This window comes from Chlorocebus sabaeus, chromosome 12 (genome assembly GCF_047675955.1).
Source record: "Chlorocebus sabaeus isolate Y175 chromosome 12, mChlSab1.0.hap1, whole genome shotgun sequence".
Taxonomy (NCBI): Eukaryota; Metazoa; Chordata; class Mammalia; order Primates; family Cercopithecidae; genus Chlorocebus; species Chlorocebus sabaeus.
In genome coordinates, this window is record NC_132915.1 from 2768149 (window position 1) to 2795619 (window position 27471).

At 41.3% G+C, this 27471-nt stretch overlaps 1 pseudogene; it reads right to left on the reverse strand.

Moving 5' to 3' along the window:
• Nucleotides 1-2468: 2468 nt before the first annotated feature.
• On the reverse strand, nt 2469-4132 carry LOC103219805 (arrestin domain-containing protein 3-like; annotated as a pseudogene).
• Nucleotides 4133-27471: the final 23339 nt, after the last annotated feature.

Sequence of the window (27471 nt, forward strand, 5' to 3'; positions counted from 1 at the left end):
AGCTCTGCCTTCCGGGTTCACGCCATTCTCCTGCCTCAGCCTTCTGAGTAGTTGGGACTACAGGCGCCTGCCACCACACCCAGCTAATTGTTTTGTTTTTGTATTTTTAGTAGAGATGGTGGCTTCACCCTGTTAACCAGGATGGTCTTGATCTCCTGACCTCGTCGGCCTCCCAAAATGCTGGGATTACAGGCGTGAGCCACCGTGCCCGGCCGATTATGCAAATCTTAAGCATTATTTCAAAGGTCTTTATCTTGTCTTCTCTTGGATAGACATTAAGAGGTAAACAGGGTTCAAAAAACCTAGTTTACAAAAAGGGAAGACATCAGAATTCCATGACGAGATTTTGGGAATGTGCATCTTGAAGCACTATTCTTGTATTCCTATGATCTTGGAATCTGTTTTCAGAAATTGTTCCCATGTGATTCTGATGAGCATCATTAGTTAAGAATCACTCCCAGAGAATTTAAAGCTATATTTGATCAAAGTGGAGGATCTATGACATGATGTAACCATTGGTTTTTGATTCTGTATCAGATCCTTCAGTGTCACACTCTATTGGCCAATAGAGTTAGGGGCCAAGGGAATACTTAACTCCTTGCCTTCAGTAGATTCACTGAAAAATCAACTAGCAAAAGGCAGATTAGTGAGATAAATGGCATATACATTTACTAGGGTATATGAGAGAGAATCACAGAATGATTGCTCCACCACAAATTGGGATACAGGTGATTATTGACTCTTATCAAGGGAAAGAGAAGTAGGGAAGTGTGAATGATTTTAGAGGGGTAGTAAATAATTTTGGGGGAGATTCAATGGGTTTGAAGAACATACAGTGACCTCAGACCAAGTTTTTTTGGCCCACAGAGAAGACAATGGTTTGTGACAAAAGTCTATCCAGATGGGTTGGCAGACTTCAATTTTTCTTCCTTCAATATGATTTCAGTTAAGGAAAACTCAGGGAGAAGACTAGAGGTAATTGTTTTCTTCTATGTTAGTTCCATACTTCAGGCTTACAAAGAAACTTCAGAGAACAACTTTATCTTGTGCTTGGGGAGAAAAAGGAGAGGAGGGAAGGTCAAAGAGACCTTGAAGCTTCTTCTGGAGTTCATCACGTCAAAGCGCTGTATTTTGGCGTATGGGTTTCTGAGCCCCAGTAGAGTGAAAGGCAGATGTTAGGGACAGAATCACTCAATCCTGATGATACTATTTAATTCCTGAATCCAGAAATACTCTGGATTAGAAAATATATCTTTTTACTTTTCATTTATATGAGCCGGTCAATTTATCTTTATGTTTAAGTTAGGTCTTCGTTTAAGTTTTGTCCTTTGCAAAAGAAAGTAATGGCTTTTATGGTTTCTTCAGAAGGCCTTTCCTTTAATTCCTTAACAAAGTATAGAAATCTGGAGAAGAAGCCTTTTGTTTTTAATAGCTTGACAATTATGTACCCAAGTTGTTTTGTTTTATTTTCCCTGTTGGATGTTTTCCAATTTTCTTGCATTTGTGGTTTGCAGTCTGTTGCTAACTTCTGGAATATTCTTGGCCATTACTTCTTCACGTATGTCTTTCAGATTCCAATTTTATCTGTACTAGATTGTTTAATAACATAGAATAGATATTCTGAGTTCTTGAATGCTCTGTTCTATTTTTCCCCATTCTTATATTTCAGTTTGGGCAATTTCTATTGATTCCCTTCTTAAGTGCAAGATTCTTTCCTTGGATACATGAAGTCTATTGATGAGTCTATCAAAGGAATGCTTTATCTCTGTTACTAAAGTTTTTATTTCTAGCATTTCCATTTTATTCATATTATAGTTTCCATATCTCTGCTGAAATTACTCATCTGATTTTGCATGGTGCCAGTTTCTTCGTTAGCACTTTTACCATATTAATTACAGTTGTTTTTAAATTTTCTATCAGAAAATTCTAACAAACACTTGTGTCAGAGCTGAGTGGCGGAGTGTGGTTTTGATGATTGCTTGGCCACTTGGGAATGAGTTGTTTCTTGCCTTTTTGTGTGGCTTGTGTGGATTTTAAATCTAGACGGCTTGTATTGAATACTAAAGACTGGGGTAGGGAGGCATTGAGCAATGTAAGCATTGGGCATGTACAAGGCACCGCATTGTAATGAGGCATGATTTTCTTCTTTTGATTTTAAAATTTGTACATGCTCAATGCTTACACTGTGCAGTTCAATGTTACTACAGCTTTTTTTTTTTTTCTTTTTCTTTTTTTTTTTGCATTTTAAAAGGAGAAAAGCTCAGCTCTTCAAGCACATTGGGGCAACCCCAGAATGTTGGCTGCAGGCTTCTAAAGGATGATCACTGGTTGTTTCACATATTTGCCATTTTTCTGGGCAAAAGCAATTCCAATTCCTCTGAAAACTTGTCTCCAGGATACTTCTCTGTCCTCAGCCAGAAGAGATACAGATTGGAACCCACATCAACCTGATTCAACCAAGTGCTCCTTCAACGAGAGGGGCACGATGGTCTATCATCTGCTGACTGCTCAGGATTTGGATCCATCTCTGAATAAAGAAGTGGAGGTAAGAACTGAAACTCCTGGATATATGCAAACAGTGGTCCTTGGAGCACTCTCCCGAAGTCATCACAGGCATTCATGGTGCGAGATTGTTCTGCCTTTGTTCCTCTGTTACCACTTCTGCATAGCTGGGTGGTGCTTCGGGTCTTTCAGGAGTGAATAAACTGAGCCAGTTTATATGCATGCTATGCTGCCTGCTTACATTTGAGGCTCTGGTACCCAATAGATGGAGAGGAATGGTGCTGATGGCAAGTGGCAAATTAATAAATAAGTCCATAGCTCCAGGAATATCCACATATTCCATTAGCGAATATTCCACACAGATCATACCACAGTGGAGAACAGAGGGAGAAACTGGTGGAATTCTCAACAACTTGCCATTCCATGTCTCTCTTTCCACATGACAAGGATTACTCATGCAAGTTAGCCACGCACTGTTTTACTTCCCTCATGGAAGGCCTGTGTTTGGTAATGGCTGACTTTGGCACCAGCATTTGGGATGAGCAGTTCTCAGTCTCAGCAAATATCTGAGTTCATTCACCCGTGGTATAGCCCTTCCTTTCAATTTTGGCACTTACGGATATTGAACCTCAGGTAGAAAACCAGCAACCTAGCGTCTTTTCTTCTGTGCCTGCTTGAGGTGATAGTGATGAAGGAGTGTTCATATTTATATACTCAGAGACTGTAAATTCCTTCTTTGAGGTGACTGTTAGTAGCCAAGGCCTGTGAGATTCAGCTTTCACACAAGAGTGCACACACCACGACTGCCTTTGAATGAGGTAGCAAGTGGTGTCTGTGGAGGCTCAGAGCTGAATGCATATTCATGCCTTCCTGAATGAATAGTGTTGAAACCTTCTTTGGAATTATCGTCGTCTCTTTTGTGTCCAACTAAGATATCTTTATGGTTGAAATATTCCACTTCTTCCATGTAATTCCGTGTACAGGCAATATTGGTGCCAGTGTTTCTAGATTCAGCCAAGTGTATTTCCAAGTGTCCTCTTGCATGAATTTTTAAGAGATTTTACTCTGATTTTGCCAATTTCTTCTTCTTCTTCTTCTTCTTCTTCTTCTTCTTCTTCTTCTGCTTCTGCTTCTGCTTCTGCTTCTTCTTCTGCTTCTTCTTCTTCTTCTTTCTCCTCCTCCTCCTCCTCTTCCTCCCCCCTCCTCCTCCTTCTCCTCCTCCTCCTCCTCCTCTTCCTCCTTCTTCCTTCTTCTTTTAATGGAGTCTTGCTTGGTCGCCAGGCTGTAATGCAGTGGCACTATCTGGGCTCACTGCGAGTGATTCTCCTGCCTCAGCCTTTCAAGCAGCTGGGACTACAGGCATGCACCACTATGCCCAGTTAATTTTTATTTTTTAATAGGGATGGGATTTCACCATGTTGACCAGGATGGTCTCGATCTCTTGACCTCGTGATCCACCTGCCTCGGCCTCCCAAAGTGCTGGGATTACAGGCATGATCTACTGCGCCCAGCTAGTAACTTCTAATTTCACCCTTCTTGAGATAATATCTCCACTAGAATACACAGGGATATTGCTGTCATTAAGATAGTCAAAGCTCATTGTCAAACTTTTCTCCTTTCCCAACACCATGTTTCTAACAAAGTCTACAAAAATATAATGTAAGACAGAAAAGATGATGGCATATAAAATGTGATTTTCACTTAACCCTGATATCTTTGTCATGCAAAATTCTTGCAGGTTGAATCGGTGATTCTTTATAAATAGTTCATTGGTCTCTGTCTGTCATCCAGGCTGGAATGCAGTGGTACCATCATAGCTCACTGTAACCCTGAACTCCTGGGCTCAAGGGATCTTCCTGGCCTCAACCTCTTCAGTAGCTGAGACTACGGCTGTAAACCACTATGCTTGGCTAATTTTTAAATTTTTTTATAGAGATGGGGGTCTCATCATGCTGCCTAGGTTGGTCTTGAACTCCTAGGCTCAAGTAATCCTCCCACTTCAGCTTCCCAGAGTGATGTGATTACAGACAGGAGCCCCCATACCTGGCTGAGATTTCTTAAAAAGTCAGGGCAGCAGAGGCTGTTGCTCTGTAATCCTGCTCATCTCAGTGGTTTCCTTACAAACACCCATTAATTCTTTCTCTTTCCTACTTTGCCAATAGATGTATTTGAACAAATAGGGGAAAGAGTTTTAGAAGGAAAAAAAAAAGAGAGAAAAGCACCTTAATTTATTTCCACATTTAACCTTCTTTACACAAGCAGTTTATTGGGCTTAATCCTCTGCTCCAAAGCCTCCCTGACTGGAAATCCTTTTCCTTCTGATTTGGGCTGCCTTTCTGAGACATTGTATTCCTTTTTTTTTTTTTTTTTTGAGACGGAGTCTCACTCAGTCGCCCAGGCTGGAGTGCAGTGGCTCAATCTCGGCTCACTGCAAGCTCCGCCCCCCGGGTTCACACCATTCTCCTGCCTCAGCCTCCTGAGTAGCTGGGACTACAGGCACCCGCCACCACATCTGGCTAATTTTTTGTATTTTTAGTAGAGACGGGGTTTCACCGTGTTAGCCAGGAGGGTCTCGATCTCCTGACCTCGTGATCCGCCCGTCTCGGCCTCCCAAATGAATAAGCTAAACTTTCTAAGCTTCAGTCCTACCATATGTACATTGGAAATTATAATAGTGCCTTCTATGGCGTTTAGTTGTAATGTCTGGTGTAGAATAGATGCTCTAAAAAACATTATTATTATATGCTGAAGGCCTGACATTTCATCTCATATATATTTTTTTTCATTTAAAAGAATATATATTTTCGGAGACAAGATCTCACTATGTTGCTCAGGCAGGTCTTAAACTCCTGAGCTCAAGTGATTCTCCCGTCTTGCCCACCCGAAGTGCTGGGATTACAGGCATGAGCCACCATGCTTGGCTCACATCTTATTTTCATTGTGTTCGGAATACAATGCAGGGTTGCATATAAGAGTATCAAATGAACTATTCTCATGCTCCCCTTGCTGATGTGTGTGCATATCTGTAATCTACTTTATAGGGGGGATAAAGTCTTGTCTGGGCTCACATCGGAACTGACGAGTTGTCTCTTCATTAGAAACTGGATGGTCTAGTTTAAAACTACACTGTAGAGATGTGATGTGGCCTTTAGTTATGGCACTTAAATAGTGGGTTTAACTCATCAAATTTCTCTAATACTAATATATTTAGCTAGTCCATAGAAATACATATTTTTGTAGATTTTCTTTTTTCGTTTTTCAGAGATGGGATCTTACTCTGTTGCCCAGTCTGTAATCTGTAGTGCAGTGGTGCAATCATACCCACTGCAGCCTCAACCTCCCAGGCCCCAGTGATCCTCCCACCTTAGACTCCTGAGTAGATGGGACCACAGGCGCATGCCACCATGGCTGGCTAGTTTTTTTTTTTTTTTTTTGTAGAGGTGGAGTCTCACTATGTTGCCCAGGCTGGTCTTGAACTCTTGGGCTCAAGTGATCCTCCCACCTTGACCTCTCAAACTGCTGGGATTACAGGTGTGAGCCACCACACCTGGACATGTAGATGTTCAATAACAAGAAATGTAAAAAGTAAAGGTATAGTATTAGAGAAAATTATCTATTTTTTAATACCTCGAGACAGCGATTATTCCTTCAGCTGCGAAGAAACGTAAATGCACAATACTTGCAAAATGCGATGACTTCCTGTAATGTGGCATCACAAGCAAGCTGTGGCTTTTCAGAAGATACATTCACCCTGTTACCTTACAGCTCTACCAGGTGGGACACCCCAGAGATCCTCATATTTTATGTCTTTTTAATAGTTATTCCCAGACATCGTTTCTCTGCATTTATTTTCAAAAGTATTAATCAAATTTAACACTCATCTTCCTGGCAAGAACAGTCAAGGGTCTGAAATTTCATACTACTTACAATCTAACAAGTTGGGCTGCCACTCTCATGGATGCTGCCAAAAGAAATAAGACTCCCAGGTCAGAGATAAAGAAACGTTATTATTATTATTATTATTATTATTATTATTATTTTGAGATAGAGTCTCGCTGTGTCATCCAGGTTGGAGTGCAGTGGCGCAATCTCGGCTCTCTGCAAGCTCCGCCTCCTGGGTTCACGCCATTCTCCTGCCTCAGTCCCCCCAGTAGCTGGGACTACAGGCACCCGCCACCACACCCGGCCAATTTTTTTGTACTTTTTAGTAGACACGGGGTTTCACCATGTTAACCAGGATGGTCTCGATCTCCTGACCTTGTGATCTGCCCGCCTCGGCCTCCCAAAGTGTTGGGATTATAGGTGTGAGCCACTGCACCTGGCCAAAAATGTTATTATTTGTGCACCAACAAACAGCATCAGCAACAGGGTATCAGTTGTCCTTGCCCTCGAGTCCCACGGGAAGGACATGGATGGATTTAGACGGATCCGTGCACATGCATTATGGGATAGGAGCTCTGAGCTCAGGAAATGCAAATCCCTTGTAAAGATCCCTAAATATGCCTAGTCTTTGTTCCAGGAGACACTAACATCCTTGAAAAGATGGTCAAAACAAAGGGCAGTCTGTGTCTGCTCCTAGCATGTGCGGAAATGTGAGGGGCCCATGAAAACACATCACACAGTACTTTCCTCTTACAGTAGACAAGTGAGTCTGTGTGCACATGGGGCACTGGATGAAACACTTTATCAGAACTGGTCAGAAATTCAGACAAAAATTAATTCAATCAAACAACCGCATGTAATAAATACTATTCTTGTGTGGCTACCAATGACTTACAACTCCAGCTGCTTCAAAAACATCCTAATTCTCTAGCCCCATCACAGTCCAATTCAACATAACCTGTAGGGAGGGGCCTGGCCTCAGTATTGTTAAAGCTTTCCCAGTGACTTTCGTGAGTAATCAAGTCAGGCTGATAATCACTAAGCCAAAATAAGCCCAGTACTATGAAAGGTCTTTTCAGAGACACAGAAGAAAAACAAAACAAAACAACCTAAAGTAAACTTCACGACACAGTGTCTATAAATGAGGGAACCTACAATCTTTGGCAGGAAAAACTTCAATGAAACTCATTTTCTTGCTACGCTGATCAATTATTTTACCAAAATAAGTCATAACATAAGATCTATTCCTCAGTTCCTGTGTAGATAGAACCTAAAATCTGGGGAGAGGCAACTAATTTGTTTTTTTTACTCACTTGACAACTATTTTGACTAAAGCATTTAAGGCTTGTGGTGTTGATTTTTGTTTAAAAATGTTTACCAATTTTTCAGGAGATTGAGACCATCTTGGCTAACACGGTGAAAACCTGTCTCTACTAAAAGTACAAAAAATTAGCCGGGCGTGGTGGCGGGTGCCTCTAGTCACAGCTACTCGGGAGGCTGAGGCAGGAGAATGGCGTGAACCCGGAAGGCGGAGCTTGCAGTGAGCCAAGATCGCGCCACTGCACTCCAGCCTGGGCCACAGAGCGAAACTCCACCTCAAAAAACAAAACAAAACAAAAAATGTTTACCAATTTTATAAAAGACATTGTTTTTTGCAGTTTTCCAGCAAAATCTTACAAGCAAAGCATGTTTTCTTTCCCCTTATCTCAACCCAAATGGTATGCTATTTGTCATATTTTCTTTTTTTAAAAAGTTTTGTTTTAGATTAAGGGGTACATGTGAAGGTTTGTTATGTAGGAAAATAGATTGTTTCATCACCCAGATACTGAGCCTAGTACCCAATAGTTACTTTTTCTGATCCTCTCTCTCCTTCCACCCTTGACTCTCAAGTAGGTACCAGTGTGTGTTGTTCCCCTCTTTGTGTCCATGTGTTCTCATCATTTAGCTCCCAATTATAAAAGAGAACATGTGGTATTTAGTTTTCTGTTCTTGCATTAGTTTGTTAAGCATCATGGCCTCCAGTTCCATCCATGTTCCTGCAAAAGACATGATCTCATTCTTTTTTGTGACTACATAGTATTCCATGGTGTATATGTACCAAATTTTCTTTATCCAGTCTAACATTGATGGGCATTTAGGTTGACTCCATAACTTGGTTACTGTGAATTGAGCTGCTGTGAACATATGCATTCATGTGTCTTTATGATAGAATGACATATATTCCTTTGGGTATATACCCGATAATAAGATTGTTGGGTGAAATGGTAGTTCTATTTTTTAGCTCTTTGGAGAATCATCACACTGCTTTCCACAATGGTTGAACTAATTTAACTCCCACCAACAGTGCATAAGCTGTTTTTGTTTGTTTGTTTTTTGCCCCACAACCTCACCAGCATCTGTAATTTTTTGACATTTTAATAACAGCCATTCTGATTGGTGTGACATGGTATCTCATTGTGGTTTTGATTTGCATTTCTCTAATGATCAGTGATAATGGGATCTTTTTCATATGTTTGTTGACCACATGTATGTCTTCTTAAGGCCGGGCGCGGTGGCTCAAGCCTGTAATCCCAGCACTTTGGGAGGCCGAGACGGGCGGATCACGAGGTCAGGAGATCGAGACCATCCTGGCTAACACGGTGAAACCCCGTCTCTACTAAAAAATACAAAAAACTAGCCAGGCGAGGTGGCGGGCGCCTGTAGTCCCAGCTACTCCGGAGGCTGAGGCAGGAGAATGGCGTAAACCCGGGAGGCGGAGCTTACAGTGAGCTGAGATCTGGCCACTGCACTCCCGCCTGGGCGACAGAGCGAGACTCCACCTCAAAAAAAAAAAAAAAAAAAAAAAAAAAGCATCTGCTTATGTCCTTTGCCCACTTTTTAATGGGATTGTTTGTTTTTTTCTTATAAATTTGTTTAAGTTTCTTACTGATGGTGAATATTTGACCTTTGTCAAATACATGATTTGCAAATATTTTCTTCCATTCTGTGGGTTGTCTGTTTACCCTGTTGATAGTTTCTTTTGTTCTGCAGAAGCTCTTTAGTTTAATTAGATACTAGTTGTCAAATTTGCTTCCATTGCAACTGCTTTTGGCATCTTTGTCATGAAATCTTTGCCCATTCCTATGTCCAGGATGGTATTCCCTAGGTTGTCTCCCAGGGATTTTATAGTTTTAGGTTTTACATTTAAGTCTTTAATCTATCTTGAGTTGATTTTTGTATATAGCGTAAGGAAGGGGTCCAGTTTAAATCTTGTGCATGTGGCTAGTTATTTACCCCTGCACCATTTATTGAATAGGGAGTCCTTTCCTCATTGCTTGTTTTTGTCAGCTTTGTTGAAGATCTCATGGTTGTAGCCGTGCAGCCTTATATCTGCGCCCTCTATTCCTCTATTTTGTTCCATTGGTCTATGTGTCTATTTTTGTACCAGTACCATGATGTTTTGGTTCCTGTAGTTCTGTAGTATAGTTTGAAGTTTGGTAACATGATGTCTCCAGCTTTGTTCATTTTGCTTAGAATTGCCTTGGCTATCCAGACTCTTTGGTTCCATATGAATTTTAAAATAGTTTTTCCTTGTTCTGTGAAGAGTATCATTGGTAGTTTAATAGAGTAGCACTGAATCTGTAAATTGCTTTGGATAATACGGCCATCTTAAAAATATTGATTTTTCCTACCCATGAATGTGGAATGTTTTTCCATCTGTTTGTGTCATCTCTGATTTCTTTGAGCAGTGTTTGTAATTCTCATTGTAGAGATCTTTCACCTCCCTTGTTAGCTGTATTCCTAGGTATTTTGTTCATTTTATGGCAATTGTGAATGGGATTGTGTTCCTGATTTGGTTCTCGGCTTGGCTGTTATTGGTATATAGGAATGCTAGTGATTTTTGCACACTGATTTTGTATCCTGAAACATTGCTGAAGTTGTTTATTATTTTCAGGAGTTTTGGGCTGAGACTATGGGGTTTTCTAGATATAGAATTATGTCATCTGCAGACAGGGATAATTTGACTTCTTCTCTTCCTATTTGGATCCCCTTTATTTCTTTGTCTTGCCTGATTGCTCTAGCCCAGACTTCGAATATTGTGTTGAATAAAATTGGTGGAAGAAGGCATCCTTGTCTTGTGCCAGTTTTCACGGGGAATGCTTCCAGCTTTTGCCCATTCAGTATGATGCTGGTTGTGGGTTTGTCATAGATAGCTCTTATTATTTTGAGGTATGTTTCTTCAATCCCTAGTTCACTGAGAGTTTTTAAAACAAAGGGATATTACATTTTATTAGAACTCTTTCTTCATCTATTGAGATAATCGTGGTTTTTGTCTTTAGTTTTGTCTGTGCGACGAATCATATTTATTGATTTGCAAATGTTGAACCAACCTTGCTTCCCAGGAATAAAGCCTATTTGATGGTGGTGGATTAGATTTTTGATGTGCTGCTGGATTCAGTTTGCCAGGATTTTGTTGAGAATTTTTGCTTCCATGTTCATCAAGGATATTGGCCTGAAGTTGTGTCTCTGCCAGGTTTTGATATCAGGATGCTGATGGCCTCATAGAATAAGTTGGGGGGGAGTGCCTCCTCTTCCCCATTTGTTGAAATAGTTTCACTAGGAATGGTACCAGCTCTTCTTTGTACAGCTGGCAGAATTCAGTTGTGAACCCATCTGGTCCTGGGCTTTTTGTTTTTTTCTTTTGGTTGGTAGGCTATTTATTACCTATTCAAGTTTGGAGTTCGTTATTGGTTTGTTGAGGGATTCAATGACTTCCTGACTCAGTCCTGGGAGGGTGTATGTATCCAGGAATTTATCCATTTCTTCTAGGTTTTCTAGTTTGTGTATGTAGAGGTGTTCATAATATTCTCTGATCATTATTTTTATTTCTGTAGGGTAAGTGGTAATATCCTCTTTGCCATTTCTGATTGTGTTAACTGGATCGTCTCTCTTTTGTTCTTTATTATTCTAGCTAGTGGTCTATCTATCTTATTAATTTTTTCAAACAGTTAGCTCCTGGCTTTGTTGATCTTTTGAATAGTTTTTCATGTCTCAATTCCTTCAGTTCGGCTCTGATTTTGGTTATTTCTTGTCTTCTCCTAGCTTTGGGGTTAGTTTGCTCTTGCTTCTCTAGTTCTTTTAGTCATGATGTTAGGTTGTTAATTTGAGATCTTTCTACCTTTTTGATGTGGATTTTTACTGCTGTAAATTTCCCTCTTAACACTGCCTTAGCTGTATCCTAGAGATTCTGGTATGTTGTATCTTTGTTTTCAGTAGTTTCAAGAAACTTCTTGATTTCTGCCTTAACTTCATTATTTACCTGAAACTCATTCAGGAGCAGGTTGTTTAATTTCCACCTAATTGTATGGTGTTGAGCAATTTTCTTAGACTTGAATTCTGTTTTTACTGTACTGTAGTATGAGAGTGTGGTTGGTATAATTTCAGTTCTTTTTGCATTTGCTGGGGATTGTTTTATGTTCAAGTGTGTGGCTGATTTCAGAGTATGTGCCATGTGGCAATGAGAAGAATGCATATTCTGTTGTTTTCAGATGGAGTATTCTGTAGATGTCTATCAGGTCCATTTGGTCCAGTGTTGAGTTCAGGTCCTGAATACGTTTAATTTTCTGCCTCAGTGATCTAACACAGTCAGTGGGTGTTGAAGTCTCCCACTAATATCGTGTGACAGTATAATTCTCTTTGAAGGTCTCCAAGAACTTGCTTTATGGATCTGGGTGCTCCTGTGTTGGGAGCATATATATTTAGGACAGTAATGTCTTGTTGAATTGAGCCCTTTACCATTATGTAATGCCCTTCTTTGTCTTTCTGAGTCTTTGTGGGTTGAAAGTTGCTTTTTTTCTGTTTTCCATTTGCTTGGTAGATTTTCCTCCATCTCTTTGTTTTGAATTTACGGATGTCATTGCATGTGAGATAAGTTTTTTAAAGACAGCGTACCAAGGGGTCTTGCTTTTTCAGTCAGCTTGCCACTCTATGCCTTTAAATAGGGACATTTAGTCCATTTCCATTCAAGATTAATACTGATATGCGTGGATGTAATCCTGTCATCATAATGTTAGCTGGTTATTTTGCAGACTTGCTTATGTGGTGGCCTTATGGTATCACTGGGCTGTGTATTTCAGTGTATTTTTTTTTAGTGGCTGGTAACAGGCTTTCCTTTCCATATTTAGTGCTTCCTTCAGGAGGCTTATAAGGCATGTCTGGTGGTAAAAATAAAAAATAAAAAAATCCCCTCAGCACTTCTTTGTCTGAAAAGAATCTTATTTCTCCTTCACTTATGAAGCTTAGGTTGGCTAGATTTGAAATCTTTGTGGGAATTCCATTTATTTAAGAATGTTGAATATTGACCCCCAACCTCTTCTGGCTTGTAAGGTTTCTGCTAATAGGTCTACTGTTAGTGTAATGGACTTCCCTTTGTACCTTTGTAGGTTATCTCTCCTTTCTCTTTCTCTGCCTTTAAGATATTTTGCTTCGTTTCAAGCTTGGAGAATCTGATAATCATGTCTCTTGGGGATGATTTTCTTGTGAAGGATTTTGCAGGGTTCTCTGCATTTTCAGAATTTGAGTGTTGGTCACTCTAGCTAGGTTGGGAAAGGTCTCATGGATGAAATCCTAAAATATGTTTTCAAGTAGTTTCCATTCTCCCAATCTCTTTCAGAGACACCAATGAGTCATAGATTTGGTCTCTTTACATAATTCCATGTTTTTCAGAGGAGAAGTTTTTTATTCCTTTTTACCCTTTCTTTTTTTTTTTTTTTTTAATTTTATTTATTTATTTATTTTTTGAGACAGAGTCTCACTCTGTTGCCCAGGCCGGAGTTCAGTGGCATGATCTCGGCTCACTGCAAGCTCCACCTCCTGGGTTCATGCCATTTTCCTGCCTCAGCCTCCCGAGTAGCTGGGACTACAGGCGCCCACCACCACACCAGGCTAAGTTTTTATATTTTTAGTAGAGACGGGGTTTCACCGTGTCAGCCAGGATGGTCTCGATCTCCTGACCTCGTGATCTGCCCGCCTCGGCCTCCCAAAGTGCTGGGATTACAGGCGTGAGTCACCACACCTGGTCCACTCTTTCTTCTTTATTCTTGTCTGGCTGTCTTATTTCAGAAAGCCAGTCTTCAAGCTCTGAGATTCTTTCCTCAGCTTGATCTACCCTGCTGTTAATACTTGCCATTGCATTGTGAAATTCTTGCAGCGTGTTTTTCAGTTCTATCGGGTGGGTTACATTCTTTTCCCTACAGCTATTTTATCTGTCAGCTCCTGTATCATTTTGTTGTGCCTCTTAGCTTCCTTAGATTGGGTTTCAACATTCTCCTGAATCTTAATGATCTTCATTCATATCCATAGTCTGAATTACATTTCTGTCACTCAACCATCTCATCTTTGCTGGGCAGGTGATGTGGTCATTTGGAGGGGGGAAGGCCCTCTGACTTTTGAGTTGTCAGGATTCTTGTGCTGATTCTTTCTCATCTTTGTGGGCTGATGTTTCTTTAATCTTTGAAGTTGGTGTCCTCTGTAGCTAAACTTTATTTTACTTTATTCTATTTGATGACCTTGAGGGTTTGGTTTTGGTACAAGGTGGGTTCAACTGATTGGTTTCATTTCTGGAATATTTTAGGAGACTAAGGCTCAGCTCAGATCTCCCGAACTGCATGCTCTAACTCTGGGGGACTGGTTTCTGGCCCAGGCTTTGTCTCTGGCCCCTAAAGGTTAGGAACCTGATGTCCTGGAAGGACCAAGATGCTCCCAGACCGCTGGTCACAACACTCTGATGGGTGGTGCCAGTCAAAGTGCTTCAGAGGGCAGTGGCAGTGAGATCCATCCTGGTTCACACCTTCAGCAGCAGCAGCAGCGGCAGCGAGGTGTGGTGCACACTCACTGGCTGCAGCAGGGAACTAGTGGCTGCCAGCATGCTGGCCTCCTTGTAGGCATTCATAGCAGCAACTGTGGCATCACGGTGCAGGGGTTGAGGGATGTGTGCTCCCCTCCCCCACTCCCGTGTCTTTGTGCGCATTTGTGCCGGTGGCGGTGTTAGAATGGGAGTGAAGCACTGGTGAGCACAGGACTGTGTGCGTCCTCCTTGCACATTCACATGGGTGGTTGTGGCCGCTCAGAACAGGGGTGAGTCCTCTGTTCTCTGTGCCTATTTTCACACTGGTGGTAGTGTTGGTGCAGGGGCAGGGCGCTGGCGGGGGGGGCTGGCAGGCTTCATGCCCACCCATCAATGCTCCGTCAATGCTCGGGAGGCTGAAGAGCACTCGGGATGGCAGCAGTAGCGTGGCACACACGCTGTGGTGGGAAAGGGGAGGCAAGGTCCACCTGCACACACATGCACTGGCAAAACGATGTGGGGGATGGCCATGGGCTAGCGCATGCAGGCAAAGTGGCATGGAAGAGGCTGCAGTGGGGACAGGGCACAGTTAGGCTGATGCGTGTAGATGGGGGCCACTCTGCAGTAGTTCTCTGCTGGTCAGGCACAGTCAGCCAGCACAGGAACTATGATGTGGGTCCTCAGGAGGTAGCCCCCACGGCACCCCACTGTGAAGCTGCACTGCAAGCAGGTGTGGCCAGGCTGGGGCCCCAGGAGGGGCACACAGACTGAAGGATGCTCAGGTCGGGCTGGCCCTGTCTCATAGACAAGACTGCCCTGCAGAGTTCAGGTCTGACAGTTCCCCTAGGGCTGAAGTCTCCTATGAGAGCAAGTGTAGCCTAGATCAATGGGTGTCCCTGACCATACTCCACTACAGATGCTCCCACACCAAACCTTCTGGGCTTTGCACAGTCTGGAGTTCTACCATTAACACTTTTATAAGCAGGTCTCTCTGACAACTCAAGTGTCCCTGGTCGTTGTAGGGTCTCCTCCTGTCAGGAATTCAGGGGCCTGTGACAAGAGGAGGTTGCACCTTGCCTGTTCAACTCACCTCTCCTCCAGGAGTTTTTGGGGACCAGGAATGAGTCCTGGTGGACGGTTGCCCCTTGCAGGGTTCCCAGCTTCCTCCCCCTTCAGCCCAACATCTCTTTCTTCCCTCTGTCTGCCTCTATCTGCTCTCAAAGCCTTCCTTCTGAAGATCTGCCAGGAGTACACCAGTCTTCCCAATTTCCTGGTCCCTTGGTGGGAGCTGTTCCTCTTGGCTGTGTCTAGTCAGCCATCTTCCCTCATATTTTCTTCACACAAGTTAACAAGGGTTATTTTCACATTGTAATTTCATCCATTAATGGACATTTAAGAGACAACACATCAGAGTATGTGATAATCTGCTAATATTGCTCCCAACGATCACATATGTTTTGTTGTTTCCTTCAATAAAGACAGTGATATTTCCACGTCATTGTTCTGATTTTATCAGCTCTATAGGAGGAAAACTGTCAAACTGTGATGAAGGAATTCAGTGAAGATCTAAATAAATGGAGAGTTATTCTAAGTATATGGATAGAAAGACTCAATATTGTGAAGATGTCAGTTCTTTCAAACTTCATCTATAGATTAAAAGCAATCCCAATAGAAATCCCACCAAGTTATCTAGTGGGTATTGACAAACTGATTCCAAAGCTTATATAAAAAGGCAAAAGACCCAAATTAACCAACAAATGTTAAAGAAGAACAAGTTTGAAGGACTTACACTGCATAGCTTCAAAATCTATGATAAAGCTATAGTGATCAAGACAGTGTGGTATTGGTGAAAGAATAAAAAATAGATCAATGGAACATACCAGTGGGCCAAAAGATAGACCCGCATGTGCATAGTGAACTGATCTCTGACACAGAAGCAAGGGTGATTCAAAAGAAAAGAGAGTCTTCTCAACAAATGGTGCTAGAATAACTGGTCATCCAACATGCAAAAATATAAATCTATACACAGACCTTATACCTGTCACAAAAATTAAGTCAAAATGGATCACAGACCTAAATGTAAAGTGCAAAACTATAAAACTTCTAGAAGACAACATAGGAAAATATTTAGTTGACCTTGGTTTTGGTTATGACCTTAGGTACAACATCAAAATGCATGATTTATCAAGAAAAATTGATAAGCAGGACTTCATTAAAATTAAAACTTCTGTGTAAGACACTGTTAAGACAGTAAAAAGACAAACCAAAGATTGGGAGAAAATCTTTGTATAACACATATCTAATAGAAGACTAGTATCCACAATACATACAGAATCCTTAAAATTCAACAAGAAGAAAACAAAAAACACATTTAAAAATCAGTAAAAAATCTGAACAAACGTCTCACCAGAGAAGATATGCAGAATGAAAAGCATATGAGAAGATGCTCCACATCATATGTCACTGGAGAAATGCAAATTAAGATAACAATGAGATAGTACTACACACCAATTAGAATGGCTACACTCAAAATACTGACAACAAATGCTGGGGAGGATATGGGTCAACAGGAACTCCCATCCATTATCGACAGGAATGCAATATAGTATAGCCACTTTTGATGACAGTTTGGCAGTATTTTTCCTTTTAGTGTGGTTTTTTTTTTTTTTTTTTTGGAGACAGTGTCTCGCTCTGTTGCCAGGCTGGAGTGCAGTGGCAAGATCTTGGCTCACTGCAACCTCCACCTCCTGGATTCAAGCGATTCTCCTGCTTCAGCCTCCCAAGTAGCTAGGAGTACATGTGTGCACCACCACGCCGAGCTAATTTTTGTATTTTTAGTAGAGACGGGGTTTCACCATGTTGGCCAGGATGGTCTCGATCTCTTGACCTTGTGATCCACCTGCCTGGGCCTCCCAGAGTGCTAGGATTACAAGCGTGAGCCACCATGCCCGGCCAATAGTATCTTACAAAACTAAACATACTCTTACCACATGTTTCAGCAATTGCAGTTCTTAGTACTTACCCAAAGATATTGAAAACAAAGATATGTTCAAGCAAAAAATTGCACACAGATGGTTATAGCAGCTTTGTCCATAATTGCCAAAACTTGGAAGATGACTATTAATAACTAAATGGATAAATAATCTGTGGTACATCCAGACAATCAAATACTATGCAGTGATAAATAGAAATAAACTAGCAGAGACATGTAAAGACATTGAGGAAACTTTGATGCACATTGTTAAGTGAAAGAAGTCAATCCGAACAGGCTACATACTTTAGGACCTCTGGGGGAAGGGAGGGAGGAATAGGTGGAGCAGAGAGGATTTTTTGGGCAGTGAAATATTCTGTATGATACAGTAATGATGGATACATGTCATTGTGCGTTTTTTATAACCTATAGACTGAAACACAAAGAGTGATCCCTAATGTAAACTACAGACTTAATAATAGTGTATTAGTATTGGCGTATCAATTGTAACAAATGTACCAGGAGATGTTAATAGTAGGGGAAATTCCTGCAAGAATCACCCACTCCCACCCTTCTCATTTCACAGATGAAGTCCCGTGACCCAGAAATGCAAAACCATCTGTTGCTGTTCCCATCCTACTGGAGACACAGCCCTGACTCTTCCTCTGGCCCCTCTTCCTTGGGGTCCAGGGCTCTTTCTGCTCCTCTAAACAGCCACCTCAGCAGAGCCTCCTGGCAAGCAGGATTTAGTCTACACCAGGCTTCCTGCATGCCACTGTTTATTTTCCTAATGAAGACAGAAAACGTGGTGTGAGGGCAGCAGCATGTTAGATTTTTCAATTCTAATGGGAAGAATAAAAAACTCACTAGGATGCACTAAAGAGCCATTAGTGAAAACAGTTTTAAGTCCCTACCTCAATTCCCAAGAAAGCTGACAGAGAGAAACGGCAGCTTCAACATTTGCACTTTGACTTGCCTCTCTCCATGGGAACTTCACATTTCCTTCTTACAGCTAACACAATCCTAAATTCCTAATGTGACTTTCAGGGACAGAATGTTGAATGCATTGTATGGTTTCTATCTTCAATCGTAGGAACCGTTCTGTGCTCTAGGAGTAGCAATGAGATCCAAATCCAGGAAATAGGGTAATATCTTCGATTAACATCACTAGTCCTCAGTATTTTTTTTTTTTGAGACTAGAAGCAGAACCCTGCTTCATGCCTGGCTGCCTATCAAAAGAAGCAATTTTCATAAATCTATAGCTCTGCACAATGAAAACGGTTCCTTTCACCTCTGCTGAATCAGCGTCTGGAGCATCAAGGACAGGGGAAAAGTTCTAACATTAGCTTTATTCTTCTACCTGTTGCTAATCAGAGTGCAAGCGAGAAGTCGCTTCTCAGGGCCAGTAAAGCAGGGAAAGAAATCACTGGCGCTCCTCCCCAATCTGAGGATCAAATAAACAGCCTATTTTACCTCCAGCTGCTAAGGGTATGGCTTGAGCTACAGAGAGCTCGTTAGAAAGAAAAAGAAAGTTAGAAATTTGACCTTTGGGGGGAAAATGTCATTCTTCAAATTCCCTGTTCTTTTTGTTTGTTTGTTTGTTTGTTTTTACAGAGTCTCGCTCTGTTGCCCAGGCTGGAGTGCAGTGGCGCGATCTTGGCTCACTGCAAGCTCTGCCTCCCGGGTTCACGCCATTCTCCTGCCTCAGCCTCCCGAGTAGCTGGGACTACAGGCACCCCCCACCACGCCTGGCTAATTTTTTGTGTTTTTACTAGAGACGGGGTTTCACTGTGTTAGCCAGGATGGTCTCGATCTCCTGACCTCGTGATCCACCCGTCTCCGCCTCCCAAAGTGCTGGGATTACAGGCGTGAGCCACTGCGCCCGGCCCAAATTCCCTTTTATTCTTTAACTAAACGCATATCCTTTTTAGGGGCCAGATGGGATGGGGAGACCTGTTTTGAACCTTAGGACAATAATAAGAGCTTAGATATTTACTAAAGGAATGAAATGGTTTGTCTGAAAGTTGCCCAGTTTCACGACTGTTGTCCCATAAAACCAAAGAGAACGATGCTTGCCACGTGGTAAAAGCTGACTTCAGTTGACATCTCTTCCTTCATTCTTTTTCAGCCCACACATCTTCCCCATTCTCTGAATTCCCACAAAGACTGTTATCGCTGGTCTCATAAAATGATACCCCAAAGTATGATGCTTTGGCATCCAGAGTGCTTTAAACTAAAGGAGATTGAAGGCCCCAGAAGCCAAGTTTCCCCCTGACCTTCTCCTGCCCTCCTGTCTCCCACCCTCTACTTCTCCCCTGAAGTGAGTCCTGGAAACAGAATTCTTCTTTCCCAAAGCAAGCCATGACACCCTGGAAATATCACTCTAACCTTCCCTGCCTTTCCGTGTGGCAGCTGGCCATGAAGAAATTCTCTGGCCCACCTTGTTTGATAGACCCTGGTTCTAGAGGGGTCCTGCCTTATACTGAGGGGAAGGAATGTCATACAGAGAGGCCAAGAAGAATCTGAAGAGATGTCCAGTCACCTTTGCACATGGCTGCCCATTCTTCATTGAGCCTAAGCATTAAAATAGACAGTTTCCCCTGGGTCTTTGGGTCTTCATTTCTGAAGACTCCATGTCATGTAAAACTTTGATTAAATAAATGTATCCTGCATTGCTTTTGCTAACCTGTCTTTTGTTATAGGATTGTCACCTGTGACCCTTATGATGGGTAAGGAAAGATATCACATCTTTTCTACGCCTACATTATCATACTGTGAAATTTTATTATATGCCGTCTTGCCCTCACAGAAAGAGAATTTTGGAGTTTGAAAGAATCCTGCTGATCAGGAAATCTGGTTCTTTATTTAACAGAAGATTCCCAGAGACATGAAGTGATTAGTATTGTTTCACAGAGAAGCAGAGTGAGAGTCAGACCCTGGGGCAGTCCAGGCTCTGCTGTCTTTGGAGGTGGGGGTTCAGGTCTCTCGAGTGGGGTCGTGAGGTCCCTAAGAACGGGAGCCAGGCCTTGGGCCATAGTCTCCTGCATCCCTCCAGAGCCTGCAGCAGGAGCTGGGCTCAAGGATGCTGCTGAGGGAGTCCACGTGACTGAGGTACACTGCTCTGGAAGCACCATTCTGGCAGACTAGCCCTCTTCTTCCCATACAATCCAGGCAGGTTATTTTACATCGTCCAGATTTTTCTAGATAATCTTGTAACATATTCACATTCAACATCCATATATAAATTCACACTTGGTATGGGTAGGAGAACTGTGCAGACTTCAGTAGAATTTATTTCTTAAAGCTTTCTGTAGACGGTCATTTAAGGCCAGTAAAATGTTTTCGATCTCAGGGGTTAAATGGATTCAAAACAGAAATCAGTAAAGCTGTCACTGCCGATTTCTGTAATAGAGAGGCAAGTACAACAGTTGATTAATAACTCTATCCCTTTGTATCTATAGAACATATAAGGCCACTAGCTACCCCTGGACCTCAACACTCCACATTCCCCATTTCAGAAATCCAGGAGGACACGTGGCACCGTGAGGGGACCACAGAGACCCTGTCTGTCCTGTCTAGTCGATGCATCTTCACTCGCCCAGCCCCTGCTTCACAGAACAGGCATTCTTGCTCCAAAATCCCTTGCTCATTAGCTGCCCCTATCCTGCTGCTTACACAGGTTTTAACCTGTGAGTCACCCCACACCCTCCCGACATCTGCTTTTCTCAGGACATGCAAAATACAGGCTTGGGATTTGAGCATTTTCTATGCACAGGAAAATTGAAATTGAGATTCAGGAAAGCCACTTACTGAATTTGATAATTTAGATGTGGATTAAGATTGTAGGTGTTATTTTGAGAGGGCCCCAAGCAAGTTTCAGATGTACCTTTTTTTGAGAAAATGTGTGAGAGTCTATTTTGCTCTCAGTTATCTGCTATTGTTAGGGCCCCAGTATTTACCTGCCCGCTTGCACTGCAACTCCAAAGGAAGCTTTCACCTAAAGCTTGGGAGAAATGATTTGCTAATAATCCATCACTGTGGTTTTTATTATGTTTCCAACCATTTTCTATTTTATGAGCAGTTATTTTAATACTAAAATTTTGTTCTTCAAGTATCACTAGCATAACAATATTATCAGACGCTTTGGGAACATTTGTGATGTGTGTTTTGTTGTTTGTTTGTTTTTGTTTTCTTTTCTTTTTTTTGAGACGGAGTCTCGCTCTGTTGCCCAGGCTGGAGTGCAGTGGCTGGATCTCGGCTCACTGCAAGCTCCGCTTCCCGGGTTCCCGCCATTCTCCTGCCTCAGCCTCCCAAGTAGCTGGGACTACAGGCGTCCGCCACCATGCCCCGCTAATTTTTTGTATTTTTAGTAGAGACGGGGTTTCACCGTGTTAGCCAGGATGGTCTTAATCTCCTGACCTTGTGATCTGCCCGTCTCGGCCTCCCAAAGTGCTGGGATTACAGGTGTGAGCCACTGCGCCCGGCCTAGAACTTTAAGAAAACAGAACGTTTTTTAAAGTCACTATACTATGACATGTCCACAAAAATTTCATAGATGAACAAAATGATGACCGCGTATATTCTTTTCAGGGTTCTTTGCAGATGTGTTAATTCACAGGCGGTAAAAGGGAAAAGTTAAATGCAAAGCATGAGAATCCCACATTTTAATTTACACAGATTCTCACTAATTTATCCAGTGGGAATTCATTTTTCTTTCCTCCCCACTTTTTTTTTTTTTTTTTTTTTTTTTTGGCGGGGAGGACAGTCTCACTCTGTTGCCCAGGCTGGAGTGCAGTGGCCGGATCTCAGCTCACTGCAAGCTCCGCCTCCCGGGTTCACGCCATTCTCCTGCCTCAGCCTCCCGAGTAGCTGGGACTACAGGCACTGCCACTGCGCCCTGCTAATTTTTTGTGTTTTTAGTAGATATGGGGTTTCACTGTGGTCTCCATCTCCTGACCTCGTGATCCGCCCGCCTCGGCCTCCCAAAGTGCTGGGATTACAGGCGTGAGCCACCACGCCCAGCCTTTTTTGTATTTTGTGTTTTTTTTGGTAGAGATGGTGTTTCACGATGTTAGCCAGGATGGTCTGGACTCCTGACCTCGTGATCCACCCACCTCCGCCTCCCAAAGTGCAGGGATTACAGGCGTGAGCCACTGGTGCCCAGCCTGATAAATTTCTTTAACTTTTAACTTCAGTGTTACACGTACAGGTTTATTACATAGGGAAGCTTGTGTCATGGGCGTTTGTTGTACAGACTATTTCATCACCCAGTTATTAAGCCTAGTACCCATTAATTATTTTTCCTGACCCTCTCCCTCCTCCCACCCTCCACCCTCCACCCTCTGAGAGGCCCCAGTGTTTGTTGCTCCTTTCTATGTATCCATGTGTTATCATCATTTATCTCCCACGTATAAGTGACAGCATGTGGTATTTGGTTTTCTGTTTCTGGATTAGTTTACTAAGGATAATGGCCTCCAGCTCCATCCATGTTGCTGAAGAGGACATGATCCCACTCTTTTTTCTGGCTGCATAGTATTCCATGATGCATATGTACCACATTTTCTTCATTCAGTCTATATGATAAATATTATTTTTTAAAAAAATCTTGAGTTCTAAATTCTCACTCAATCATAAAGACAAGTATGAATAAATTACTATTTGGTAATATAACGAAGGTTATAAGGAACATTTTAAGGTAATTTTTCAGAACTATTTTAGAGTATGCTATTAGGAAGGTATAGTCTCTCTCAAATTTAACAGGCATTTTACTAAGAACATTTTTATAATTTGGAGATCAAGATTTTTTCCAGGAGCAGTAATATAGACTAATAACATGAGAGCAAGCATGAGAACAGTGTGTAAAGCCAAATTCACCATCTCTCCTCCCACCCCCTCTTGGTATTAGTCTGTTCTCACACTGCTATAAACAGCTACCTGAAACGGGGTAATTTATGAAGAAAAGAGGTTGAATTGACTCACAGTTCCACAGGCTGTACAGAAAGCATAGTTGGAGAGGTCTCAGAAAACTTACAATCATGGCTGAAGGCCAAGGGGAAGCAAGCACATCTTCACATGGCTGGCACGAGGGAGAGAGAGAGGCGAGGGGGAGGTGCTGCCACTTTCATACAACCAGATCTCATGAGAACTCACTCACTATCCTGAAAACAGCAAGGGGAGATCTGCCTCCATAGTCCAATCACCTCCCACCAGGTTCCTCCTCCAACATTGGGGACTACAATTCAACATGAGATTTGAGTGAGAACACAGAGCCAAACCATATCAGACCCCTTCTTGTCTATTATCCCCAGTGTATCCACAGTTATCTTTGAGATGGAAGCCTGATCATGTCATCCACAGGTCAAAATGGTGTTAATGGGGTACCATTATCTTAGTGGTGTCAAGGACTTCTGGTTATTCCAATGCCCAGGAGATAAAGTCCAAAGACTTAGCTAGGCCTCTAAAATCCTGTATGGTCTTTATGTGTCCCCCCAAGTCACCACACACAGGGCTTCCCACTGTCTGCTCACTGTACTACACCAGCCTTCACTCAGGCCCCCAACACTCCTTGCTCTGCTCCCACAGTGATTTCACATAAGTCAGTTCTACTTTCTGAATTGCTCTTCTCACTACAAAAACTCCCACGTTAATTTTTTTCATCCTGCAGATCTCAGCTCAAATGTCATTCCTCATAGAAGCAATCCTGACTCCCTAGAGTAAGTCAGGTTCTGCTATTTTGTGCTTTCAATGAATCATGTCTTTTTAAAATCACTAATCACAGCTTTAATTTTGCCAATATTTGTGTATTTGATTAAAGTAGTTCTCCCTGAATAGATTATATGTTCCTTGAGGTCAAATCTATGTCTAATTTGCTCACCTCCTTACCCGCAGCACCACATCCAGTCCAAAACATTTGTTGGGAGAATAAATAAATAATTGTTGAACACTTTGGTGAGTTGAGACCTTCTTGGTAAAGGGAACATGGTTGTGATCTGAAGTCAGTGCTCCCAAGAGGCTCTATTCCAATGTAGGGAGACTATTTCAAACAAAAACATAAATGTGTTATAAGTCAATTGAGAAAAAAAGGCAGGTCCACAGGTAAGAGAGTAACCTATGGGTAGAGGAAATTCAGCTTTACTTTGGTCATAGAAGGTGTTCCCGAGAAGCTATCTGAGTGGGAACTGTAAAACTGTGAAGCAGCAAGCCATGGAGTCCTCAGACAAGATCACAAAGGATCCTCAAAGCATGAAAATAACTTTAACTCTTATCCTGAGTCAAATAAGTACTTTTTAAAAGGACATTATTGGCTTTTTAAAAAGACCACTCAGGTTGGTCTTTGGGGGAATTTCCAACAAAGGTTAAAGCAGTAAGACTATTTGGGAGGCTCTTTTTAACAGTCCAGGTGGGGGAACTTGGATTCTGGATGTGTTTTTAAGATAGATCCTACAAGATATGCTGATGGAGTGGATGCAAAGTGTGAGAGAAGTAGGAGTTAATGGCTGTAACATTTTTTAGTCTGGGCAAATGCAAAAGTGGAATTCACAGTCGTTGATATTGGGAAGTCTGGGAGAGGTGCAAGTGTGAGAAGAGGGAAGTAGTGGTTAAGAAAAACTCTGAATGAATAAGTGAACTGTGTAAGTAAAAAAAAGTCTGGAATTTCTCCATATATGAGGATACAAAACCTCATTAAATAACCTATGGCATTTTGGCTCAGTTCAGTGGTTTCAGGGTAGGTCTGGTGGGTGGAGGTTCTGCACTGAAATCTTGACACTGTACAATGAAGGCATTGGACATTCAGTGTGAATGTCTTTGAGCCAAATGTTAAAATTTTAAGAATTTTACCAGCTGGGTATTAGACATATCCTTTGCAATAAAAGCCGTGGTGAGGGAATTTACACCATAGAAATCAGCGAATGCTACAAATTAGGGGTTTCTTTCCTTTTGTTTGAGAGAGCCCATTTAGCTTCACACTACCAGCCTCGTTATTTAAAAATCAGTCCTTTATTTTCAGTTAAGATTTACACATGTGGAGAGTAAGATGCCAGTATATACCCAAATAGATATATCCACTATAACTATTTTAGTAATGGTGACAACAAGAAAATTTATCTTGGTCAACCATGGTTACAGGTAGAAAATTTTCTCCCCTTAATATTTATCTTAAAAAACCTTTTAACAACAGGTTTCATGAGATCAAAATTCATGTAAAATTAACTGCACATATATAGAGTATACAATTTAACAAGCATAGGCACATACATACATCCATGAAACCAACACCACCCTCAAAGAGAGGAACACATCCACCACACTCTCAAGGTTCCTTTATCCTTTGGCAATGCTTGCTCTTGTAATCACTTTGTACCCACTCATTCTTAGGCAACTATTTACTTCTTTTCTGTCACTGTAGATTGGTTCAAATTTTCTAGAATTTTATATAAATACAATTTTTACAATATGTACTTTTTTGTCTGCCTTTTTTCACTCACAATATTTATTTTGAAATTAACTCATGTTGCATTAGTAGTTCATTCCTTTTAAATATTAGATTACTATTCCATTGGATGGTTACACTACAATCATTTATCTATTCACAACAGTTGATGAACCTCTGCACTCATTTCTTACTATTAAAAATAAAGCTGCCATAAACATTTGTGTACAAATAGTTGCATGAACATTTGTATTTATTAGGCTTTTTTATTCTGTAGTATTAATGCTTTGACATCTTGGTGCCTTACTGACTCCCTGATACACTTTTTCTTCAATAGGAATGTAACCAAGTGAGTAATCAAGACAAAATGTGAAAGCAGTTTAATATTTTTCTAGGCTTACATAAGAATTTTTCTGTCTTATTTTTCAACTGTAAGAAAAAGTACTAAAGATTAATTTATTCAAAAGTTGGAACTTTCTCCTTTATTTTTGCCAAAATATCACACCTGAAGGATTTTGTTATTATAAATGTTGAAAGGTATGCATTTTTATATTCCTATGAAATGTCATAGATATGAAATACTACATTCTAGGGAATATTTTAAAACAAAATATGACAGCTTTTCTAGCATTTACTATTCATGGCTATAAAAAATTAGCATTATCTTTGTGCTTGGCTGCTAAGCTTTGTGTTGAGATAAACTAGATGTTAGGAATGACAGCCAATTTACAATTAACATTTTAACTATCATGTATTTGCTCAAGGGTATATTTTACCAAAAATTATAATGTTTTTAATGTGGGTTTCAATTTTATTCCAAAATGAGCTAAAAGGATATTTTTTTCTTGTAATCAGAAAAAGAGAATGTGATAGGTTTAATTTATATTGAGTAATAAATTATAGTAGGCAGGTTTTTGCTTGCTATCTGTCCTTCATTGATACATTAGTCAATTGATTCATGCATAGTAAATTATCAGTTAATGTATTCTGGCCCACAACATACTCAAAATGCTTTAGACTGTGAAGGTTCTTTCTATATTACCCTAAAAAAGCCCTAGTCTAGGAGAAAAGGTACATGCCTTGGGCATGACATTATATTCGTAAAGAGATGTGACTTTTTAAAAACTCCCTTTTTATGAAATTACTTTCTCTACTAAACTGTTCTGAAAATGCTACCAATTTTAACTCGAGAAAGAAAATCCAAATTTGAGAGAATGGACAATATTTTTTATTCAGTTTACTTAAAATCTACCTAAGATTTCTGAAACTGACTTAGTCAGCTCAAATGACAAATTAAACCAAATACAAAAAAGACAGATTCAAGGGCATGAAGGATGAAATACATGGGCCTTGAAGTCAGGAAAACCAAGAGTCTAACAGACCTTTTCCAACAAATTGGGTAACATTAGAATGAGACATGTAGTGTAGTGGGGTAACCATGGTTCACTGCAGCCTTGACCACCTGGACTCAAGCAATCCTTCTGCCTCAGCCTCTCGAGCAGTTGGAACTATAGGCATGCACCACCATGCCTGGCTAACTTTCTAAAAATTTTTTGGTGGAGACAGGGTCTTGCTTTATTGCCCAAGCTGGTCTTGAACTCCTGGGCTCACACAATCCTTCCACTTCGTCCTCCCAAAGCTTTGGGATTACAGATGTCAGCCACTGCACCTGGCCTGAGGTTTTTTTTTTTTTTTAAATTTTTCTTTTTTTTTGAGATGGAGTCTCTCTCTGTCGCCCAGGCTGGAGTGCAGTGGCGCAATGTCTGCTCACTGCAAGCTCCGCTACCTGGGTTCACACCATTCTCCTGCCTCAGCGCCCGCCACCACGCCCAGATAATTTATTTATAGTTTTAGTAGGGA